Raw genomic sequence first — 5,786 nt, 5'->3', positions numbered from 1 at the left:
CTCAACCATAAAAAGAATGAACTCTTGCCATTTGCAACAACATGGATGGAGCTGGAGTGTATTATGCTAAGCCAGATAAGACAGCCAGAGAAAGACAAGTACCATATGATTTCATTCATATGTGGAATTTAAGAAAAAAAACCAAACAAGCAAAGGGGGGAAAAGAGAGAGAGAGAGCGAAACCAAGAAACAGACTCTTGACTGTAGAGAACCAACAGATGGTTACCAGAGGGAGTTGGAGGGTGGAGGGTGGATGGGTGAAATAGGTGTTGGGGATGAAGGAGGGCACTTGTCGTGATGAACACAGGGTGATGAATGGAAGTGTTGAATCACTACATCGAACACCTGAAACTCATATTACACTGTATGTTAAATAACTGGAATTTAAATAAAAACTTAAAAAAAAGAATAAGAAAGGCCCAACATAGTTTGAAGTCAATCCTAGTCCTTGATGTACTACATTTGACACAATTAAAATTACTTCCTGTCCTTTAAATATCCAAAAATAACTCATGGTTTTGGTTTACCTTTAATTTTTACAAAACACTTTAACCGCAGCACATCCAAAAGAAAGACGGCTGCCATCAAATTATTATATTGTATAGGACGCCCAAAGCTCTCTGCCACTCAGCATCACTAGGCTTTGACAGTCCCCGAAATCACAGCTGTTAGAGACACACGGTGCTGCCAACAACATCTGCACCCTCTCTCACATTGGTGTCATCTCAACTCATAAATCCACATTTCTGCCATCCTATCTGCAATTTCTGTCATCTTTAATTTACCCCATCTCAAGTAAGCAATAAAAATCTTTTATTGGTCTCTTCTTTATTCATTTTCTCCATCAGTTACATTATTACTATTGCTAGTATTTCCTATTCTATTTAGACCAGTAGTTTTCAAACATCTTTCTTTCTTTCTTTCTTTCTTTCTTTCTTTCTTTCTTTCTTTCTTTCTTTCTTTCTTTTTCTTCTTTCTTTTTCTTTCTTCCTTCCTTCCTTCCTTCTTTCTTTCTCTTTCTTTCTTTCTTTCTTTCTTTCTTTCTTTCTTTCTTTCTTTCTTTTTCTTTCTTTCTTTCTTTCTTTCTTTCTTTCTTTCTTTCTTTCTTTTTCTTCTTCTTCTTCTTTCTTTCTTTCTTTCTTTCTTTCTCTTTCTTTCTTTCTTTTTCTTTTTTTGTAACAGCCTTATTGAGATGCAATTTACATATCATATAATTCACCCATTTAAAGTGCCCAGTTCAATGTTGTTAGTATATTCACAAAATTGTGAAAACATCACCACAATCAATTTTGGACCATTTCCATCACCCCCAAAAGCAACTCCATACCTATTGGCATGCATCCCCCATTTCCCTCCAACCCCTCAACCCCTCACTGTGTGTCTCTATAGCTTTGCCTATTCTGGATATTCTATATAAATTGAATCATACAATATGTAGTCTTCTGGGACTCACTTCTTTCCCTTAGCATAGTATTTTCAAGATTCACCTGTGTTCTAGCATGTATGAGTACTTCATTTCATTTTACTGTTAAATAATATTTCATTTTATAAATTTGCCACATTACACATCTAAAGATACTAAGTACTTCAATGATGTGGGACAATGAGAAATTTGTATTACCAAAGTAAATTCTTCAAACATTGTGAAGAGAAACTGGCAATACCACTATAGTTTAAAAAATGGGTACCCAAGGACACAGCAATTACAGTTCTAGGTATGAATTCTATAGAAATGTTTGCACAGGAGCACAAGACATGAACGTCCACTCTCAGTTTTGTAATTGCAAAAATTATAATCCTTCTTACTGTTCATGAAGAAGAGAATGAGTATACCATTCTCATGAACAGTATATTCATCCAATGGACTATTTCATAATGAACTACATACATGGATGAAATCTGAAATATGCCAACAGAACAGCTTTCCAGAACACATGTAATGTGATATCATGTATGTAATTTTTAAGATTTTAAATAATACTAAATACCTACTTTTGTATTTCTCTAAACGCATTTATTTATTTTCAAAAACTATCCCCCTCACCCCTTCTCAGTTAAGGTTCTTTAAAGTTTATAAACAATAGAAAATAACTCTAAAAGTTTTCAAATCAAAGTGATAAGTTAAGATTATACTGAACAGCCCATATAGTCAAAGAATGTGCTGAACCATAAAAATCTTGAAATGGAAATTATGGCAGCACCAAAGTCCTCAGCAACAGGAAATTCTCTATGGGTCCTGCCATTGTGACTGTGCTTCTGACCTTAAGTCTGTTGTGGGTTTTCTCCTTGGAAATTGAAATCCCTGAAAGTGTATATGTCGTTGACCCACTTAGTCTCACTTCCCTTGTGGTAGAAGTGTGTAGGCCGGCACGTTCCCTTCTTTGACTGATTGTGCAGGCGAGGGGAATGAGCCTTTCAGATCCCTGACAGCAGGGCCCTGATTTGTGAATCCATGGCCAAGCTAGCTCAGAGCCCATGCTTCCTCCAGGCTGCTCTCAGCCAATCTGTAGGCTCTGTGGGGGTATAAGGCAAGCCTGGGAGTATCCAGGTCTGACAGCTCTCCCACCCTTTCCCAGCTCCCTCCCCATTTTCTCTCATAGGCATTTCCCCCAAATAAATCTCTTTTAATCCCATCTTGCCATCTGATCTCAAAGGAACTGAGTTAACATATCAAGTACCATATTGAGTGGGTAAAGACAGCTCTCCAAAGGATGAGAGCTGAGAAGAAAAAACACACCTATATTCCAACAGCACCATATTTCAGTACTTAACTTCCCAGCACAAACACATATATACTCTCTAAGTCCTTCTTTTGAGTCTTTCCAAAAATGTTCCTGAGATCCTACAAGTTTCCACATACAACTGTAAGCATTCTCATCCCCTTACCAGTGAAAGGCAGCCCAAGTCATGCCTACCTCTTGCATCTAGAAATAAAGACTTTGATGTTTTCTGAGTTTACAAGCTCCCAATAATGTCCATTCCATTTCTGATTCCATCCCAATATTTTCTTAATATTCTGAAGTCCATGGTGAATTTAACCATTGCCCAAACTCCTGTTAATAATGCGAGAGGTAAGCATAAAGAGAAGGAAAAATTTTTAAATAAATAGAAGACAAAAAAAAAATAAGGAAATAGAGACTGAAGTAAAGCATAGTCAAAGGATACAGCCGGTTCTCATCTCATCACTGTCACATCTGTAGCTCTACTGGTCAGGGGTCTGTGCTCAGCAGGGTACCTGAATGCTTTATTCCCGAGGGTCTGAGACTATGATCCTTCTGCCCATGTAGGCTACTGGTAGTCCTCATTCACCTTTGCTATTAGGACTAGTGGTTAAGGAAGATCCCAGAGTGGACCTCAGGGTCTCACCATTCTCTTCAGAACCTCACCATATTACAATATATCACTATATCAATTTTGAAAATCTCCATTTAAAATGGAATCAGAAACAATGAACTCTATTTTCTCAAGAACAGGAAGTCAGAAAAACATTAAGTTTCAGGAGCATTTTGGTCAGAGCTCCTGCTCAATTTCTGGAATCTTCTCTTTGGTCTTCCCTTCTTTGTGGGTCAGCTTTATCTATGCTACCAAGGGTGACAGGATGGGGGGTTGGCTGCTGCCTTCCAGATACCTTGAATTATTGACACATACAGTTTTACTCATCCCATAGAAGAATGCACGGATGCAGGAACCCAAGAGGAGAGCTGGGTGAGGGAGAGAAGAGGATTCTTCCCACAGTCATAGGTCATGAACCACCTGTTTCCTTTCCCCCCAGACTCTTGGTTCTATGGGTCTAAAGGTTTTACTGATGTCTTCTCCCTCTCTCTACACCCCCCCCCAGGGCATAGTAAGTTTTTCGCTGAAACAGAAGTTGCATTTGCCACTTGGCTATGTTTGGTTTTTTGCTCAACCAGGAAAACAGACAACAAGGAGGGAGTTAGAGTTATAATGTCGGCAAGTATGTGGCCCTGAGTCTCTCCACAAGGGAAAGAGAATTTGCTCCTTGTGGACACTCTCCCCTCAGCATCTGTCCCGCCCTTCCTCCTCTGCATCAGATCCCCAATTTTCATCCATCATTTATTTATACCCCTTATGATTCACATGATTACAGAGACGATAATCTCATTCCTACGCACAGGGATGGGTTCTGAATTTTCTAAGCCAAATAGGCTGATTCCATTGGCCTTATGATATTAGAACCAGAAACCAAAATTAGAACCAATTAACACATGACAGCCCCAGACAATTATCATTGGTTCAAAGTCGAGGAAGTGACCAATGTCAGTCCAGTCAGACTTCTGGGAAGAGCTTTTAGTCTATGACCAGGATAGAGGTAAGTGAAGAAGTGTCTTGTCTCACACCCTCCTTGTCTGCAGCGTTCCTTCAATGCTTAATAAAGGTTATCGGATTCATGTTTGCACAATTCATTTCTAATTAATTGTAAAAACACATTGCTCAAAACAGAATTGTTTTTCCAAATTAATCAAAAGAAAGTCAGAACTTCCTTCATTCCTTAATGTTTCAACTACTAAGTGAATGCCTGTTAAGTAATGCAACTGAGCTCTTGCAATTTAACAATATTTCTTTTCCTTACGTGATCAAGTTTTAGCCACAATAAAACAATTTTTAATCAGATTTAAAATCTTAAAAAAATCTTCTGATTATTCTTTCTAATGTGTTCCACTGTGTTTTATAGTCCAAAATGGCTTGTCTCATTCCTTGATTCTCAATCACTTCCTGTTGCAAAAGAGAATCCACACGTAATGATGCTCGGGAAGGCAGGGCAGACAGAAAGGGCAAAGCCAGATGCAGAATGTGTCTGTACAGGTGAAGGAAAAATTCCTGCCTTTTCCAAGAAGAATGAAGCCCAAGGTCACTGGCATACTGCTAGGTATCTGGCTGGTCATCTCAGGCCAGGGTGCCAGATGGGGCGTTCAGGGTGAATGATGGTGGCCAGCAAATTAGGCAAATTAGGCATCACACAGTGACAGGTTTGGTGATTGAAAGTCCCCATTACTGAACTTCCACATAACTTGAATCCCTGCCATTGTGCATGATGGATTCACGAGCATGCTGGGCTGGCCAGGGAACCAGGACACTACCATTCAAAACCCACGTTGTCTCATGTCCTTAATTCAAAACCTCCTCTGCAAGGGATAAAAAATAATTTTCTTGTCCTTTTGGGGACAGAGCAAGGGCATGAATGAGAATATTCATGTGGCTCAAAGCCGGTGTTCTCAACATGCCGTCTTGGCATTCCTTCCTCTACATCAGGTCTCTCAACCTTGGCACTATAATCGTTTGGGGCCAGTGAATTCTTTGCTGGGGGGGCTGTCCTGCTCATGGTAGGATGTTTAATAGCACCTCTGACCTCTCTCCTGGAGTGCTCTCTCAGTTGTGACAATCAAAAATATCTGTAGATAGCTAACTGTCTGAGAGCCACTGTTCTATATGCCAATGGGTTTCTCATCTGTTTATATAATTTAACATGGGCACCATGAGGTCCAAGCTTGCAATAGGCAACCTAGAAAACCATCGAAATGTAACCATCTATTACAGTTAGCATACTGAATTCACACTGTGGTGATCACGCTGATAGCAATACTTTTATCTGGATTCAAAATTTGTCATGCTCTCGGTCTGGAGGCCCCTGGGTGGCTCAGTCGGTTAAGGGTTTGCCTTCGGCTCAGGTCATGATCTCAGGGTCCTGCTCGGTGGGGAGTCTGTTTCTCCCTCTCCTTCGCCTGCTGCTCGCCCTGCTTGTGCTCTCTCTCTCTCTGTCAAATGAA

Source organism: Ailuropoda melanoleuca, chromosome 6, assembly GCF_002007445.2.
Source record: "Ailuropoda melanoleuca isolate Jingjing chromosome 6, ASM200744v2, whole genome shotgun sequence".
NCBI lineage: Eukaryota > Metazoa > Chordata > Mammalia > Carnivora > Ursidae > Ailuropoda > Ailuropoda melanoleuca.
Note: the sequence above shows the minus strand (reverse complement) of the source record.